Raw genomic sequence first — 19,448 nt, forward strand, 5'->3', positions numbered from 1 at the left:
GAGGTTGTTGTGTTGTGGGATGGTCCTAGGGTTGACCAATGGGAGGTTGTTGTGTTGTGGGATGGTCCTAGGGTTGACCAATAGGAGGTTTCTGTGCTGTGGGATGGTCCTAGGGGTGATGATTGGGAGGTTGTGATGTTGTGGGATGGTCCTAGGGTTGATGAATGGGAGGTTGTTGTGTTGTGGGATGGTCCTAGGGTTGATGAATGGGAGGTTGTTGTGTTGTGGGATGGTCCTAGGGTTGATGAATGGGAGGTTGTTGTGCTATGGGATGGTCCTAGGGTTGATGAATGGGAGGTTGTTGTGCTGTGGGATGGTCCTAGGGTTGATGAATGGGAGGTTGTTGTGTTGTGGGATAGTCCTAGGGTTGATGAATGGGAGGTTGTTGTGTTGTGGGATGGTCCTAGGGTTGACCAATAGGAGGTTTCTGTGCTGTGGGATGGTCCTAGGGTTGATGAATGGGAGATTGTTTTGCTGTGGGATGGTCCTAGGGTTGATGAATGGGAGGTTGTTGTGCTGTGGGATGGTCCTAGGGTTGATGAATGGGAGGTTGTTGTGTTGTGGGATAGTCCTAGGGGTGATGATTGGGAGGTTGTGATGTTGTGGGATGGTCCTAGGGTTGATGAATGGGAGGTTGTTGTGCTGTGGGATGGTCCTAGGGTTGATGAATGGGAGGTTGTTGTGTTGTGGGATGGTCCTAGGGTTGACCAATGGGAGGTTGTTGTGTTGTGGGATGGTCCTAGGGTTAATGAATGGGAGGTTGTTGTGTTGTGGGATGGTCCTAGGGTTGATGAATGGGAGGTTGTTGTGTTGTGGGATGGTCCTAGGGTTGATGAATGGGAGGTTGTTGTGCTGTGGGATGGTCCTAGAGTTGACCAATGGGAGGTTGTTGTGCTGTGGGATAGTCCTAGGGGTGATGAATGGGAGGTTGTTGTGCTGTGGGATAGTCCTAGGGTTGACCAATGGGAGGTTGTTGTGCTGTGGGATGGTCCTAGGGTTGACCAATGGGAGGTTGTTGTGTTGTGGGATGGTCCTAGGGTTGACCAATAGGAGGTTTCTGTGCTGTGGGATGGTCCTAGGGGTGATGATTGGGAGGTTGTGATGTTGTGGGATGGTCCTAGGGTTGATGAATGGGAGGTTGTTGTGTTGTGGGATGGTCCTAGGGTTGATGAATGGGAGGTTGTTGTGCTGTGGGATGGTCCTAGAGTTGACCAATGGGAGATGGTGCTGTGGGATAGTCCTAGGGGTGATGAATGGGAGGTTGTTGTGCTGTGGGATAGTCCTAGGGTTGACCAATGGGAGGTTGTTGTGCTGTGGGATGGTCCTAGGGTTGACCAATGGGAGGTTGTTGTGTTGTGGGATGGTCCTAGGGTTGACCAATAGGAGGTTTCTGTGCTGTGGGATCGTCCTAGGGGTGATGATTGGGAGGTTGTGATGTTGTGGGCTGGTCCTAGGGTTGATGAATGGGAGGTTGTTGTGTTGTGGGATGGTCCTAGGGTTGATGAATGGGAGGTTGTTGTGTTGTGGGATGGTCCTAGGGTTGACCAATAGGAGGTTGTTGTGCTGTGGGATAGTCCTAGGGTTGACCAATGGGAGGTTGTTGTGTTGTGGGATGGTCCTAGGGTTGATGAATGGGAGGTTGTTGTGTTGTGGGATGGTCCTAGGGTTGATGAATGGGAGGTTGTTGTGTTGTGGGATGGTCCTAGGGTTTATGAATGGGAGGTTGTTGTGCTGTGGGATGGTCCTAGAGTTGACCAATGGGAGGTTGTTGTGCTGTGGGATAGTCCTAGGGGTGATGAATGGGAGGTTGTGATGTTGTGGGATGGTCCTAGGGTTGATGAATGGGAGGTTGTTGTGTTGTGGGATGGTCCTAGGGTTGATGAATGGGAGGTTGTTGTGCTGTGGGATGGTCCTAGAGTTGACCAATGGGAGGTTGTTGTGCTGTGGGATAGTCCTAGGGGTGATGAATGGGAGGTTGTTGTGCTGTGGGATAGTCCTAGGGTTGACCAATGGGAGGTTGTTGTGCTGTGGGATGGTCCTAGGGTTGACCAATGGGAGGTTGTTGTGTTGTGGGATGGTCCTAGGGTTGACCAATAGGAGGTTTCTGTGCTGTGGGATGGTCCTAGGCAGGATGATTGGGAGGTTGTGATGTTGTGGGATGGTCCTAGGGTTGATGAATGGGAGGTTGTTGTGTTGTGGGATGGTCCTAGGGTTGATGAATGGGAGGTTGTTGTGTTTGTGGGATGGTCCTAGGGTTGACCAATAGGAGGTTGTTGTGTTGTGGGATGGTCCTAGGGTTGATGAATGGGAGGTTGTTGTGCTATGGGATGGTCCTAGGGTTGATGAATGGGAGGTTGTTGTGCTGTGGGATGGTCCTAGGGTTGATGAATGGGAGGTTGTTGTGTTGTGGGATAGTCCTAGGGTTGATGAATGGGAGGTTGTTGTGTTGTGGGATGGTCCTAGGGTTGACCAATAGGAGGTTTCTGTGCTGTGGGATGGTCCTAGGGTTGATGAATGGGAGATTGTTTTGCTGTGGGATGGTCCTAGGGTTGATGAATGGGAGGTTGTTGTGCTGTGGGATGGTCCTAGGGTTGATGAATGGGAGGTTGTTGTGTTGTGGGATGGTCCTAGGGTTGATGAATGGGAGGTTGTTGTGTTGTGGGATGGTCCTAGGGTTGATGAATGGGAGGTTGTTGTGTTGTGGGATGGTCCTAGGGTTGATGAATGGGAGGTTGTTGTGCTGTGGGATGGTCCTAGAGTTGACCAATGGGAGGTTGTTGTGCTGTGGGATAGTCCTAGGGGTGATGAATGGGAGGTTGTTGTGCTGTGGGATAGTCCTAGGGTTGACCAATGGGAGGTTGTTGTGCTGTGGGATGGTCCTAGGGTTGACCAATGGGAGGTTGTTGTGTTGTGGGATGGTCCTAGGGTTGACCAATAGGAGATTTCTGTGCTGTGGGATGGTCCTAGGGGTGATGATTGGGAGGTTGTGATGTTGTGGGATGGTCCTAGGGTTGATGAATGGGAGGTTGTTGTGTTGTGGGATGGTCCTAGGGTTGATGAATGGGAGGTTGTTGTGCTGTGGGATGGTCCTAGAGTTGACCAATGGGAGGTTGTTGTGCTGTGGGATAGTCCTAGGGGTGATGAATGGGAGGTTGTTGTGCTGTGGGATAGTCCTAGGGTTGACCAATGGGAGGTTGTTGTGTTCTGGGATGGTCCTAGGGTTGACCAATAGGAGGTTTCTGTGCTGTGGGATGGTCCTAGGGGTGATGATTGGGAGGTTGTGATGTTGTGGGATGGTCCTAGGGTTGATGAATGGGAGGTTGTTGTGTTGTGGGATGGTCCTAGGGTTGATGAATGGGAGGTTGTTGTGTTGTGGGATGGTCCTAGGGTTGACCAATAGGAGGTTGTTGTGCTGTGGGATAGTCCTAGGGTTGACCAATGGGAGGTTGTTGTGTTGTGGGATGGTCCTAGGGTTGATGAATGGGAGGTTGTTGTGTTGTGGGATGGTCCTAGGGTTGATGAATGGGAGGTTGTTGTGTTGTGGGATGGTCCTAGGGTTGATGAATGGGAGGTTGTTGTGCTGTGGGATGGTCCTAGAGTTGACCAATGGGAGGTTGTTGTGCTGTGGGATAGTCCTAGGGGTGATGAATGGGAGGTTGTGATGTTGTGGGATGGTCCTAGGGTTGATGAATGGGAGGTTGTTGTGTTGTGGGAAGGTCCTAGGGTTGATGAATGGGAGGTTGTTGTGCTGTGGGATGGTCCTAGAGTTGACCAATGGAGGTTGTTGTGCTGTGGGATAGTCCTAGGGGTGATGAATGGGAGGTTGTTGTGCTGTGGGATAGTCCTAGGGTTGACCAATGGGAGGTTGTTGTGCTGTGGGATGGTCCTAGGGTTGACCAATGGGAGGTTGTTGTGTTGTGGGATGGTCCTAGGGTTGACCAATAGGAGGTTTCTGTGCTGTGGGATGGTCCTAGGGGTGATGATTGGGAGGTTGTGATGTTGTGGGATGGTCCTAGGGTTGATGAATGGGAGGTTGTTGTGCTGTGGGATGGTCCTAGAGTTGACCAATGGGAGGTTGTTGTGCTGTGGGATAGTCCTAGGGGTGATGAATGGGAGGTTGTTGTGCTGTGGGATAGTCCTAGGGATGACCAATGGGAGGTTGTTGTGCTGTGGGATGGTCCTAGGGTTGACCAATGGGAGGTTGTTGTGTTGTGGGATGGTCCTAGGGTTGACCAATAGGAGGTTTCTGTGCTGTGGGATGGTCCTAGGGGTGATGATTGGGAGGTTGTGATGTTGTGGGATGGTCCTAGGGTTGATGAATGGGAGGTTGTTGTGTTGTGGGATGGTCCTAGGGTTGATGAATGGGAGGTTGTTGTGTTGTGGGATGGTCCTAGGGTTGACCAATAGGAGGTTGTTGTGCTGTGGGATAGTCCTAGGGTTGACCAATGGGAGGTTGTTGTGTTGTGGGATGGTCCTAGGGTTGATGAATGGGAGGTTGTTGTGTTGTGGGATGGTCCTAGGGTTGATGAATGGGAGGTTGTTTTGTTGTGGGATGGTCCTAGGGTTGATGAATGGGAGGTTGTTGTGCTGTGGGATGGTCCTAGAGTTGACCAATGGGAGGTTGTTGTGCTGTGGGATAGTCCTAGGGGTGATGAATGGGAGGTTTTGATGTTGTGGGATGGTCCTAGGGTTGATGAATGGGAGGTTGTTGTGTTGTGGGATGGTCCTAGGGTTGATGAATGGGAGGTTGTTGTGCTGTGGGATGGTCCTAGAGTTGACCAATGGGAGGTTGTTGTGCTGTGGGATAGTCCTAGGGGTGATGAATGGGAGGTTGTTGTGCTGTGGGATAGTCCTAGGGTTGACCAATGGGAGGTTGTTGTGCTGTGGGATGGTCCTAGGGTTGACCAATGGGAGGTTGTTGTGTTGTGGGATGGTCCTAGGGTTGACCAATAGGAGGTTTCTGTGCTGTGGGATGGTCCTAGGGGTGGTTGTGGGATGGTCCTAGGGTTGATGAATGGGAAGTTGTTGTGTTGTGATTGGTCCTAGGGTTGATGAATGGGAGGTTGTTGTGTTGTGGGATGGTCCTAGGGTTGACCAATAGGAGGTTGTTGTGCTGTGGGATAGTCCTAGGGTTGACCAATGGGAGGTTGTTGTGTTGTGGGATGGTCCTAGGGTTGATGAATGGGAGGTTGTTGTGTTGTGGGATGGTCCTAGGGTTGATGAATGGGAGGTTGTTGTGTTGTGGGATGGTCCTAGGGTTGATGAATGCGAGGTTGTTGTGTTGTGGGATGGTCCTAGGGTTGACCAATAGGAGGTTGTTGTGTTGTGGGATGGTCCTAGGGTTGATGAATGGGAGGTTGTTGTGCTATGGGATGGTCCTAGGGTTGATGAATGGGAGGTTGTTGTGCTGTGGGATGGTCCTAGGGTTGATGAATGGGAGGTTGTTGTGTTGTGGGATAGTCCTAGGGTTGATGAATGGGAGGTTGTTGTGTTGTGGGATGGTCCTAGGGTTGACCAATAGGAGGTTTCTGTGCTGTGGGATGGTCCTAGGGTTGATGAATGGGAGATTGTTTTGCTGTGGGATGGTCCTAGGGTTGATGAATGGGAGGTTGTTGTGCTGTGGGATGGTCCCAGGGTTGATGAATGGGAGGTTGTTGTGTTGTGGGATGGTCCTAGGGTTGACCAATGGGAGGTTGTTGTGTTGTGGGATGGTCCTAGGGTTGATGAATGGGAGGTTGTTGTGTTGTGGGATGGTCCTAGGGTTGATGAATGGGAGGTTGTTGTGTTGTGGGATGGTCCTAGGGTTGATGAATGGGAGGTTGTTGTGCTGTGGGATGGTCCTAGAGTTGACCAATGGGAGGTTGTTGTGCTGTGGGATAGTCCTAGGGGTGATGAATGGGAGGTTGTGATGTTGTGGGATGGTCCTAGGGTTGATGAATGGGAGGTTGTTGTGTTGTGGGATGGTCCTAGGGTTGATGAATGGGAGGTTGTTGTGTTGTGGGATGGTCCTTGTGTTGACCAATAGGAGGTTGTTGTGCTGTGGGATAGTCATAGGGTTGACCAATGGGAGGTTGTTGTGTTGTGGGATGGTCCTAGGGTTGATGAATGGGAGGTTGTTGTGCTGTGGGATGGTCCTAGGGTTGACCAATGGGAGGTTGTTGTGTTGTGGGATGGTCCTAGGGTTGACCAATAGGAGGTTTCTGTGCTGTGGGATGGTCCTAGGGGTGGTTGTGGGATGGTCCTAGGGTTGATGAATGGGAGGTTGTTGTGTTGTGCGATGGTCCTAGGGTTGATGAATGGGAGGTTGTTGTGTTGTGGGATGGTCCTAGGGTTGACCAATAGGAGGTTGTTGTGCTGTGGGATAGTCCTAGGGTTGACCAATGGGAGGTTGTTGTGTTGTGGGATGGTCCTAGGGTTGATGAATGGGAGGTTGTTGTGTTGTGGGATGGTCCTAGGGTTGATGAATGGGAGGTTGTTGTGTTGTGGGATGGTCCTAGGGTTGATGAATGGGAGGTTGTTGTGTTGTGGGATGGTCCTAGGGTTGACCAATAGGAGGTTGTTGTGTTGTGGGATGGTCCTAGGGTTGATGAATGGGAGGTTGTTGTGCTATGGGATGGTCCTAGGGTTGATGAATGGGAGGTTGTTGTGCTGTGGGATGGTCCTAGGGTTGATGAATGGGAGGTTGTTGTGTTGTGGGATAGTCCTAGGGGTTGATGAATGGGAGGTTGTTGTGTTGTGGGATGGTCCTAGGGTTGACCAATAGGAGGTTTCTTCTGTGCTGTGGGATGGTCCTAGGGTTGATGAATGGGAGATTGTTTTGCTGTGGGATGGTCCTAGGGTTGATGAATGGGAGGTTGTTGTGCTGTGGGATGGTCCCAGGGTTGATGAATGGGAGGTTGTTGTGTTGTGGGATGGTCCTAGGGTTGACCAATGGGAGGTTGTTGTGTTGTGGGATGGTCCTAGGGTTGATGAATGGGAGGTTGTTGTGTTGTGGGATGGTCCTAGGGTTGATGAATGGGAGGTTGTTTGTGTTGTGGGATGGTCCTAGGGTTGATGAATGGGAGGTTGTTGTGCTGTGGGATGGTCCTAGAGTTGACCAATGGGAGGTTGTTGTGCTGTGGATAGTCCTAGGGGTGATGAATGGGAGGTTGTGATGTTGTGGGATGGTCCTAGGGTTGACCAATAGGAGGTTGTTGTGCTGTGGGATAGTCATAGGGTTGACCAATGGGAGGTTGTTGTGTTGTGGGATGGTCCTAGGGTTGATGAATGGGAGGTTGTTGTGTTGTGGGATGGTCCTAGGTTTGATGAATGGGAGGTTGTTTTGTTGTGGGATGGTCCTAGGGTTGATGAATGGGAGGTTGTTGTGCTGTGGGATGGTCCTAGAGTTGACCAATGGGAGGTTGTTGTGCTGTGGGATAGTCCTAGGGGTGATGAATGGGAGGTTGTGATGTTGTGGGATGGTCCTAGGGTTGATGAATGGGAGGTTGTTGTGTTGTGGGATGGTCCTAGGGTTGATGAATGGGAGGTTGTTGTGCTGTGGGATGGTCCTAGAGTTGACCAATGGGAGGTTGTTGTGCTGTGGGATAGTCCTAGGGGTGATGAATGGGAGGTTGTTGTGCTGTGGGATAGTCCTAGGGTTGACCAATGGGAGGTTGTTGTGCTGTGGGATGGTCCTAGGGTTGACCAATGGGAGGTTGTTGTGTTGTGGGATGGTCCTAGGGTTGACCAATAGGAGGTTTCTGTGCTGTGGGATGGTCCTAGGGGTGGTTGTGGGATGGTCCTAGGGTTGATGAATGGGAGGTTGTTGTGTTGTGCGATGGTCCTAGGGTTGATGAATGGGAGGTTGTTGTGTTGTGGGATGGTCCTAGGGTTGACCAATAGGAGGTTGTTGTGCTGTGGGAATAGTCCTAGGGTTGACCAATGGGAGGTTGTTGTGTTGTGGGATGGTCCTAGGGTTGATGAATGGGAGGTTGTTGTGTTGTGGGATGGTCCTAGGGTTGATGAATGGGAGGTTGTTGTGTTGTGGGATGTTCCTAGGGTTGATGAATGCGAGGTTGTTGTGTTGTGGGATGGTCCTAGGGTTGACCAATAGGAGGTTGTTGTGTTGTGGGATGGTCCTAGGGTTGATGAATGGGAGGTTGTTGTGCTATGGGATGGTCCTAGGGTTGATGAATGGGAGGTTGTTGTGCTGTGGGATGGTCCTAGGGTTGATGAATGGGAGGTTGTTGTGTTGTGGGATAGTCCTAGGGTTGATGAATGGGAGGTTGTTGTGTTGTGGGATGGTCCTAGGGTTGACCAATAGGAGGTTTCTGTGCTGTGGGATGGTCCTAGGGTTGATGAATGGGAGATTGTTTTGCTGTGGGATGGTCCTAGGGTTGATGAATGGGAGGTTGTTGTGCTGTGGGATGGTCCCAGGGTTGATGAATGGGAGGTTGTTGTGTTGTGGGATGGTCCTAGGGTTGACCAATGGGAGGTTGTTGTGTTGTGGGATGGTCCTAGGGTTGATGAATGGGAGGTTGTTGTGTTGTGGGATGGTCCTAGGGTTGATGAATGGGAGGTTGTTGTGTTGTGGGATGGTCCTAGGGTTGATGAATGGGAGGTTGTTGTGCTGTGGGATGGTCCTAGAGTTGACCAATGGGAGGTTGTTGTGCTGTGGGATAGTCCTAGGGGTGATGAATGGGAGGTTGTGATGTTGTGGGATGGTCCTAGGGTTGATGAATGGGAGGTTGTTGTGTTGTGGGATGGTCCTAGGGTTGATGAATGGGAGGTTGTTGTGTTGTGGGATGGTCCTAGGGTTGACCAATAGGAGGTTGTTGTGCTGTGGGATAGTCATAGGGTTGACCAATGGGAGGTTGTTGTGTTGTGGGATGGTCCTAGGGTTGATGAATGGGAGGTTGTTGTGCTGTGGGATGGTCCTAGGGTTGACCAATGGGAGGTTGTTGTGTTGTGGGATGGTCCTAGGGTTGACCAATAGGAGGTTTCTGTGCTGTGGGATGGTCCTAGGGGTGGTTGTGGGATGGTCCTAGGGTTGATGAATGGGAGGTTGTTGTGTTGTGCGATGGTCCTAGGGTTGATGAATGGGAGGTTGTTGTGTTGTGGGATGGTCCTAGGGTTGACCAATAGGAGGTTGTTGTGCTGTGGGATAGTCCTAGGGTTGACCAATGGGAGGTTGTTGTGTTGTGGGATGGTCCTAGGGTTGATGAATGGGAGGTTGTTGTGTTGTGGGATGGTCCTAGGGTTGATGAATGGGAGGTTGTTGTGTTGTGGGATGGTCCTAGGGTTGATGAATGGGAGGTTGTTGTGTTGTGGGATGATCCTAGGGTTGACCAATAGGAGGTTGTTGTGTTGTGGGATGGTCCTAGGGTTGATGAATGGGAGGTTGTTGTGCTATGGGATGGTCCTAGGGTTGATGAATGGGAGGTTGTTGTGCTGTGGGATAGTCCTAGGGTTGATGAATGGGAGGTTGTTGTGTTGTGGGATGGTCCTAGGGTTGACCAATAGGAGGTTTCTGTGCTGTGGGATGGTCCTAGGGTTGATGAATGGGAGATTGTTTTGCTGTGGGATGGTCCTAGGGTTGATGAATGGGAGGTTGTTGTGCTGTGGGATGGTCCCAGGGTTGATGAATGGGAGGTTGTTATGTTGTGGGATGGTCCTAGGGTTGAGCAATGGGAGGTTGTTGTGTTGTGGGATGGTCCTAGGGTTGATGAATGGGAGGTTGTTGTGTTGTGGGATGGTCCTAGGGTTGATGAATGGGAGGTTGTTGTGTTGTGGGATGGTCCTAGGGTTGATGAATGGGAGGTTGTTGTGCTGTGGGATGGTCCTAGAGTTGACCAATGGGAGGTTGTTGTGCTGTGGGATAGTCCTAGGGGTGATGAATGGGAGGTTGTGATGTTGTGGGATGGTCTTAGGGTTGACCAATAGGAGGTTGTTGTGCTGTGGGATAGTCATAGGGTTGACCAATGGGAGGTTGTTGTGTTGTGGGATGGTCCTAGGGTTGATGAATGGGAGGTTGTTGTGTTGTGGGATGGTCCTAGGTTTGATGAATGGGAGGTTGTTTTGTTGTGGGATGGTCCTAGGGTTGATGAATGGGAGGTTGTTGTGCTGTGGGATGGTCCGAGAGTTGACCAATGGGAGGTTGTTGTGCTGTGGGATAGTCCTAGGGGTGATGAATGGGAGGTTGTGATGTTGTGGGATGGTCCTAGGGTTGATGAATGGGAGGTTGTTGTGTTGTGGGATGGTCCTAGGGTTGATGAATGGGAGGTTGTTGTGCTGTGGGATGGTCCTAGAGTTGACCAATGGGAGGTTGTTGTGCTGTGGGATAGTCCTAGGGGTGATGAATGGGAGGTTGTTGTGCTGTGGGATAGTCCTAGGGTTGACCAATGGGAGGTTGTTGTGCTGTGGGATTGTCCTAGGGTTGACCAATGGGAGGTTGTTGTGTTGTGGGATGGTCCTAGGGTTGACCAATAGGATGTTTCTGTGCTGTGGGATGGTCCTAGGGGTGGTTGTGGGATGGTCCTAGGGTTGATGAATGGGAGGTTGTTGTGTTGTGGGATGGTCCTAGGGTTGATGAATGGGAGGTTGTTGTGTTGTGGGATGGTCCTAGGGTTGAACAATAGGAGGTTGTTGTGCTGTGGGATAGTCCTAGGGTTGACCAATGGGAGGTTGTTGTGTTGTGGGATGGTCCTAGGTTTGATGAATGGGAGGTTGTTGTGTTGTGGGATGGTCCTAGGGTTGATGAATGGGAGGTTGTTGTGTTGTGGGATGGTCCTAGGGTTGATGAATGGGAGGTTGTTGTGTTGTGGGATGGTCCTAGGGTTGACCAATAGGAGGTTGTTGTGTTGTGGGATGGTCCTAGGGTTGATGAATGGGAGGTTGTTGTGCTATGGGATGGTCCTAGGGTTGATGAATGGGAGGTTGTTGTGCTGTGGGATGGTCCTAGGGTTGATGAATGGGAGGTTGTTGTGTTGTGGGATAGTCCTAGGGTTGATGAATGGGAGGTTGTTGTGTTGTGGGATGGTCCTAGGGTTGACCAATAGGAGGTTTCTGTGCTGTGGGATGGTCCTAGGGTTGATGAATGGGAGATTGTTTTGCTGTGGGATGGTCCTAGGGTTGATGAATGGGAGGTTGTTGTGCTGTGGGATGGTCCTAGGGTTGATGAATGGGAGGTTGTTGTGTTGTGGGATGGTCCTAGGGTTGACCAATGGGAGGTTGTTGTGTTGTGGGATGGTCCTAGGGTTGATGAATGGGAGGTTGTTGTGTTGTGGGATGGTCCTAGGGTTGATGAATGGGAGGTTGTTGTGTTGTGGGATGGTCCTAGGGTTGATGAATGGGAGGTTGTTGTGCTGTGGGATGGTCCTAGAGTTGACCAATGGGAGGTTGTTGTGCTGTGGGATAGTCCTAGGGGTGATGAATTGGAGGTTGTTGTGCTGTGGGATAGTCCTAGGGTTGACCCAATGGAGGTTGTTGTGCTGTGGGATGGTCCTAGGGTTGACCAATGGGAGGTTGTTGTGTTGTGGGATGGTCCTAGGGTTGACCAATATGAGGTTTCTGTGCTGTGGGATGGTCCTAGGGGTGATGATTGGGAGGTTGTGATGTTGTGGGATGGTCCTAGGGTTGATGAATGGGAGGTTGTTGTGTTGTGGGATGGTCCTAGGGTTGATGAATGGGAGGTTGTTGTGTTGTGGGATGGTCCTAGGGTTGACCAATAGGAGGTTGTTGTGCTGTGGGATAGTCCTAGGGTTGACCAATGGGAGGTTGTTGTGTTGTGGGATGGTCCTAGGGTTGATGAATGGGAGGTTGTTGTGTTGTGGGATGGTCCTAGGGTTGATGAATGGGAGGTTGTTTTGTTGTGGGATGGTCCTAGGGTTGATGAATGGGAGGTTGTTGTGCTGTGGGATGGTCCTAGAGTTGACCAATGGGAGGTTGTTGTGCTGTGGGATAGTCCTAGGGGTGATGAATGGGAGGTTGTGATGTTGTGGGATGGTCCTAGGGTTGATGAATGGGAGGTTGTTGTGTTGTGGGATGGTCCTAGGGTTGATGAATGGGAGGTTGTTGTGCTGTGGGATGGTCCTAGAGTTGACCAATGGGAGGTTGTTGTGCTGTGGGATAGTCCTAGGGGTGATGAATGGGAGGTTGTTGTGCTGTGGGATAGTCCTAGGGTTGACCAATGGGAGGTTGTTGTGCTGTGGGATGGTCCTAGGGTTGACCAATGGGAGGTTGTTGTGTTGTGGGATGGTCCTAGGGTTGACCAATAGGAGGTTTCTGTGCTGTGGGATGGTCCTAGGGGTGGTTGTGGGATGGTCCTAGGGTTGATGAATGGGAGGTTGTTGTGTTGTGCGATGGTCCTAGGGTTGATGAATGGGAGGTTGTTGTGTTGTGGGATGGTCCTAGGGTTGACCAATAGGAGGTTGTTGTGCTGTGGGATAGTCCTAGGGTTGACCAATGGGAGGTTGTTGTGTTGTGGGATGGTCCTAGGGTTGATGAATGGGAGGTTGTTGTGTTGTGGGATGGTCCTAGGGTTGATGAATGGGAGGTTGTTGTGTTGTGGGATGGTCCTAGGGTTGATGAATGCGAGGTTGTTGTGTTGTGGGATGGTCCTAGGGTTGACCAATAGGAGGTTGTTGTGTTGTGGGATGGTCCTAGGGTTGATGAATGGGAGGTTGTTGTGCTATGGGATGGTCCTAGGGTTGATGAATGGGAGGTTGTTGTGCTGTGGGATGGTCCTAGGGTTGATGAATGGGAGGTTGTTGTGTTGTGGGATAGTCCTAGGGTTGATGAATGGGAGGTTGTTGTGTTGTGGGATGGTCCTAGGGTTGACCAATAGGAGGTTTCTGTGCTGTGGGATGGTCCTAGGGTTGATGAATGGGAGATTGTTTTGCTGTGGGATGGTCCTAGGGTTGATGAATGGGAGGTTGTTGTGCTGTGGGATGGTCCTAGGGTTGATGAATGGGAGGTTGTTGTGTTGTGGGATGGTCCTAGGGTTGACCAATGGGAGGTTGTTGTGTTGTGGGATGGTCCTAGGGTTGATGAATGGGAGGTTGTTGTGTTGTGGGATGGTCCTAGGGTTGATGAATGGGAGGTTGTTGTGTTGTGGGATGGTCCTAGGGTTGATGAATGGGAGGTTGTTGTGCTGTGGGATGGTCCTAGAGTTGACCAATGGGAGGTTGTTGTGCTGTGGGATAGTCCTAGGGGTGATGAATGGGAGGTTGTTGTGCTGTGGGATAGTCCTAGGGTTGACCAATGGGAGGTTGTTGTGTTGTGGGATGGTCCTAGGGTTGACCAATATGAGGTTTCTGTGCTGTGGGATGGTCCTAGGGGTGATGATTGGGAGGTTGTGATGTTGTGGGATGGTCCTAGGGTTGATGAATGGGAGGTTGTTGTGTTGTGGGATGGTCCTAGGGTTGATGAATGGGAGGTTGCTGTGTTGTGGGATGGTCCTAGGGTTGACCAATAGGAGGTTGTTGTGCTGTGGGATAGTCCTAGGGTTGACCAATGGGAGGTTGTTGTGTTGTGGGATGGTCCTAGGGTTGATGAATGGGAGGTTGTTGTGTTGTGGGATGGTCCTAGGGTTGATGAATGGGAGGTTGTTTTGTTGTGGGATGGTCCTAGGGTTGATGAATGGGAGGTTGTTGTGCTGTGGGATGGTCCTAGAGTTGACCAATGGGAGGTTGTTGTGCTGTGGGATAGTCCTAGGGGTGATGAATGGGAGGTTGTGATGTTGTGGGATGGTCCTAGGGTTGATGAATGGGAGGTTGTTGTGTTGTGGGATGGTCCTAGGGTTGATGAATGGGAGGTTGTTGTGCTGTGGGATGGTCCTAGAGTTGACCAATGGGAGGTTGTTGTGCTGTGGGATAGTCCTAGGGGTGATGAATGGGAGGTTGTTGTGCTGTGGGATAGTCCTAGGGTTGACCAATGGGAGGTTGTTGTGCTGTGGGATGGTCCTAGGGTTGACCAATGGGAGGTTGTTGTGTTGTGGGATGGTCCTAGGGTTGACCAATAGGAGGTTTCTGTGCTGTGGGATGGTCCTAGGGGTGGTTGTGGGATGGTCCTAGGGTTGATGAATGGGAGGTTGTTGTGTTGTGCGATGGTCCTAGGGTTGATGAATGGGAGGTTGTTGTGTTGTGGGATGGTCCTAGGGTTGACCAATAGGAGGTTGTTGTGCTGTGGGATAGTCCTAGGGTTGACCAATGGGAGGTTGTTGTGTTGTGGGATGGTCCTAGGGTTGATGAATGGGAGGTTGTTGTGTTGTGGGATGGTCCTAGGGTTGATGAATGGGAGGTTGTTGTGTTGTGGGATGGTCCTAGGGTTGATGAATGCGAGGTTGTTGTGTTGTGGGATGGTCCTAGGGTTGACCAATAGGAGGTTGTTGTGTTGTGGGATGGTCCTAGGGTTGATGAATGGGAGGTTGTTGTGCTATGGGATGGTCCTAGGGTTGATGAATGGGAGGTTGTTGTGCTGTGGGATGGTCCTAGGGTTGATGAATGGGAGGTTGTTGTGTTGTGGGATAGTCCTAGGGTTGATGAATGGGAGGTTGTTGTGTTGTGGGATGGTCCTAGGGTTGACCAATAGGAGGTTTCTGTGCTGTGGGATGGTCCTAGGGTTGATGAATGGGAGATTGTTTTGCTGTGGGATGGTCCTAGGGTTGATGAATGGGAGGTTGTTGTGCTGTGGGATGGTCCCAGGGTTGATGAATGGGAGGTTGTTGTGTTGTGGGATGGTCCTAGGGTTGACCAATGGGAGGTTGTTGTGTTGTGGGATGGTCCTAGGGTTGATGAATGGGAGGTTGTTGTGTTGTGGGATGGTCCTAGGGTTGATGAATGGGAGGTTGTTGTGTTGTGGGATGGTCCTAGGGTTGATGAATGGGAGGTTGTTGTGCTGTGGGATGGTCCTAGAGTTGACCAATGGGAGGTTGTTGTGCTGTGGGATAGTCCTAGGGGTGATGAATGGGAGGTTGTGATGTTGTGGGATGGTCCTAGGGTTGATGAATGGGAGGTTGTTGTGTTGTGGGATGGTCCTAGGGTTGATGAATGGGAGGTTGTTGTGTTGTGGGATGGTCCTAGGGTTGACCAATAGGAGGTTGTTGTGCTGTGGGATAGTCATAGGGTTGACCAATGGGAGGTTGTTGTGTTGTGGGATGGTCCTAGGGTGATGAATGGGAGGTTGTTGTGCTGTGGGATGGTCCTAGGGTTGACCAATGGGAGGTTGTTGTGTTGTGGGATGGTCCTAGGGTTGACCAATAGGAGGTTTCTGTGCTGTGGGATGGTCCTAGGGGTGGTTGTGGGATGGTCCTAGGGTTGATGAATGGGAGGTTGTTGTGTTGTGCGATGGTCCTAGGGTTGATGAATGGGAGGTTGTTGTGTTGTGGGATGGTCCTAGGGTTGACCAATAGGAGGTTGTTGTGCTGTGGGATAGTCCTAGGGTTGACCAATGGGAGGTTGTTGTGTTGTGGGATGGTCCTAAGGTTGATGAATGGGAGGTTGTTGTGTTGTGGGATGGTCCTAGGGTTGATGAATGGGAGGTTGTTGTGTTGTGGGATGGTCCTAGGGTTGATGAATGGGAGGTTGTTGTGTTGTGGGATGGTCCTAGGGTTGACCAATAGGAGGTTGTTGTGTTGTGGGATGGTCCTAGGGTTGATGAATGGGAGGTTGTTGTGCTATGGGATGGTCCTAGGGTTGATGAATGGGAGGTTGTTGTGCTGTGGGATGGTCCTAGGGTTGATGAATGGGAGGTTGTTGTGTTGTGGGATAGTCCTAGGGTTGATGAATGGGAGGTTGTTGTGTTGTGGGATGGTCCTAGGGTTGACCAATAGGAGGTTTCTGTGCTGTGGGATGGTCCTAGGGTTGATGAATGGGAGATTGTTTTGCTGTGGGATGGTCCTAGGGTTGATGAATGGGAGGTTGTTGTGCTGTGGGATGGTCCCAGGGTTGATGAATGGGAGGTTGTTGTGTTGTGGGATGGTCCTAGGGTTGAGCAATGGGAGGTTGTTGTGTTGTGGGATGGTCCTAGGGTTGATGAATGGGAGGTTGTTGTGTTGTGGGATGGTCCTAGGGTTGATGAATGGGAGGTTGTTGTGTTGTGGGATGGTCCTAGGGTTGATGAATGGGAGGTTGTTGTGCTGTGGGATGGTCCTAGAGTTGACCAATGGGAGGTTGTTGTGCTGTGGGATAGTCCTAGGGGTGATGAATGGGAGGTTGTGATGTTGTGGGATGGTCCTAGGGTTGACCAATAGGAGGTTGTTGTGCTGTGGGATAGTCATAGGGTTGACCAATGGGAGGTTGTTGTGTTGTGGGATGGTCCTAGGGTTGATGAATGGGAGGTTGTTGTGCTGTGGGATGGTCCTAGAGTTGACCAATGGGAGGTTGTTGTGCTGTGGGATAGTCCTAGGGGTGATGAATGGGAGGTTGTTGTGCTGTGGGATAGTCCTAGGGTTGACCAATGGGAGGTTGTTGTGCTGTGGGATGGTCCTAGGGTTGACCAATGGGAGGTTGTTGTGTTGTGGGATGGTCCTAGGGTTGACCAATAGGAGGTTTCTGTGCTGTGGGATGGTCCTAGGGGTGGTTGTGGGATGGTCCTAGGGTTGATGAATGGGAGGTTGTTGTGTTGTGGGATGGTCCTAGGGTTGATGAATGGGAGGTTGTTGTGTTGTGGGGTGGTCCTAGGGTTGAACAATAGGAGGTTGTTGTGCTGTGGGATAGTCCTAGGGTTGACCAATGGGAGGTTGTTGTGTTGTGGGATGGTCCTAGGTTTGATGAATGGGAGGTTGTTGTGTTGTGGGATGGTCCTAGGGTTGATGAATGGGAGGTTGTTGTGTTGTGGGATGGTCCTAGGGTTGATGAATGGGAGGTTGTTGTGTTGTGGGATGGTCCTAGGGTTGACCAATAGGAGGTTGTTGTGTTGTGGGATGGTCCTAGGGTTGATGAATGGGAGGTTGTTGTGCTATGGGATGGTCCTAGGGTTGATGAATGGGAGGTTGTTGTGCTGTGGGATGGTCCTAGGGTTGATGAATGGGAGGTTGTTGTGTTGTGGGATAGTCCTAGGGTTGATGAATGGGAGGTTGTTGTGTTGTGGGATGGTCCTAGGGTTGACCAATAGGAGGTTTCTGTGCTGTGGGATGGTCCTAGGGTTGATGAATGTGAGATTGTTTTGCTGTGGGATGGTCCTAGGGTTGATGAATGGGAGGTTGTTGTGCTGTGGGATGGTCCTAGGGTTGATGAATGGGAGGTTGTTGTGTTGTGGGATGGTCCTAGGGTTGACCAATGGGAGGTTGTTGTGTTGTGGGATGGTCCTAGGGTTGATGAATGGGAGGTTGTTGTGTTGTGGGATGGTCCTAGGGTTGATGAATGGGAGGTTGTTGTGTTGTGGGATGGTCCTAGGGTTGATGAATGGGAGGTTGTTGTGCTGTGGGATGGTCCTAGAGTTGACCAATGGGAGGTTGTTGTGCTGTGGGATAGTCCTAGGGGTGATGAATGGGAGGTTGTTGTGCTGTGGGATAGTCCTAGGGTTGACCAATGGGAGGTTGTTGTGCTGTGGGATGGTCCTAGGGTTGACCAATGGGAGGTTGTTGTGTTGTGGGATGGTCCTAGGGTTGACCAATATGAGGTTTCTGTGCTGTGGGATGGTCCTAGGGGTGATGATTGGGAGGTTGTGATGTTGTGGGATGGTCCTAGGGTTGATGAATGGGAGGTTGTTGTGTTGTGGGATGGTCCTAGGGTTGATGAATGGGAGGTTGTTGTGTTGTGGGATGGTCCTAGGGTTGACCAATAGGAGGTTGTTGTGCTGTGGGATAGTCCTAGGGTTGACCAATGGGAGGTTGTTGTGTTGTGGGATGGTCCTAGGGTTGATGAATGGGAGGTTGTTGTGTTGTGGGATGGTCCTAGGGTTGATGAATGGGAGGTTGTTGTGCTGTGGGATGGTCCTAGAGTTGACCAATGGGAGGTTGTTGTGCTGTGGGATAGTCCTAGGGGTGATGAATGGGAGGTTGTGATGTTGTGGGATGGTCCTAGGGTTGATGAATGGGAGGTTGTTGTGTTGTGGGATGGTCCTAGGGTTGATGAATGGGAGGTTGTTGTGCTGTGGGATGGTCCTAGAGTTGACCAATGGGAGGTTGTTGTGCTGTGGGATAGTCCTAGGGGTGATGAATGGGAGGTTGTTGTGCTGTGGGATAGTCCTAGGGTTGACCAATGGGAGGTTGTTGTGCTGTGGGATGGTCCTAGGGTTGACCAATGGGAGGTTGTTGTGTTGTGGGATGGTCCTAGGGTTGACCAATAGGAGGTTTCTGTGCTGTGGGATGGTCCTAGGGGTGGTTGTGGGATGGTCCTAGGGTTGATGAATGGGAGGTTGTTGTGTTGTGCGATGGTCCTAGGGTTGATGAATGGGAGGTTGTTGTGTTGTGGGATGGTCCTAGGGTTGACCAATAGGAGGTTGTTGTGCTGTGGGATAGTCCTAGGGTTGACCAATGGGAGGTTGTTGTGTTGTGGGATGGTCCTAGGGTTGATGAATGGGAGGTTGTTGTGTTGAGGGATGGTCCTAGGGTTGATGAATGGGAGGTTGTTGTGTTGTGGGATGGTCCTAGGGTTGATGAATGGGAGGTTGTTGTGTTGTGGGATGGTCCTAGGGTTGACCAATAGGAGGTTGTTGTGTTGTGGGATGGTCCTAGGGTTGATGAATGGGAGGTTGTTGTGCTATGGGATGGTCCTAGGGTTGATGAATGTGAGGTTGTTGTGCTGTGGGATGGTCCTAGGGTTGATGAATGGGAGGTTGTTGTGTTGTGGGATAGTCCTAGGGTTGATGAATGGGAGGGTGTTGTGTTGTGGGATGGTCCTAGGGTTGACCAATAGGAGGTTTCTGTGCTGTGGGATGGTCCTAGGGTTGATGAATGGGAGATTGTTTTGCTGTGGGATGGTCCTAGGGTTGATGAATGGGAGGTTGTTGTGCTGTGGGATGGTCCTAGGGTTGATGAATGGGAGGTTGTTGTGTTGTGGGATGGTCCTAGGGTTGACCAATGGGAGGTTGTTGTGTTGTGGGATGGTCCTAGGGTTGATGAATGGGAGGTTGTTGTGTTGTGGGATGGTCCTAGGGTTGATGAATGGGAGGTTGTTGTGTTGTGGGATGGTCCTAGGGTTGATGAATGGGAGGTTGTTGTGCTGTGGGATGGTCCTAGAGTTGACCAATGGGAGGTTGTTGTGCTGTGGGATAGTCCTAGGGGTGATGAATGGGAGGTTGTGATGTTGTGGGATGGTCCTAGGGTTGATGAATGGGAGGTTGTTGTGTTGTGGGATGGTCCTAGGGTTGACCAATAGGAGGTTGTTGTGCTGTGGGATAGTCATAGGGTTGACCAATGGGAGGTTGTTGTGTTGTGGGATGGTCCTAGGGTTGATGAATGGGAGGTTGTTGTGTTGTGGGATGGTCCTAGGGTTGATGAATGGGAGGTTGTTTTGTTGTGGGATGGT

Source organism: Oncorhynchus kisutch, linkage group LG11 (assembly GCF_002021735.2).
Source record: "Oncorhynchus kisutch isolate 150728-3 linkage group LG11, Okis_V2, whole genome shotgun sequence".
NCBI classification, from domain to species: Eukaryota; Metazoa; Chordata; class Actinopteri; order Salmoniformes; family Salmonidae; genus Oncorhynchus; species Oncorhynchus kisutch.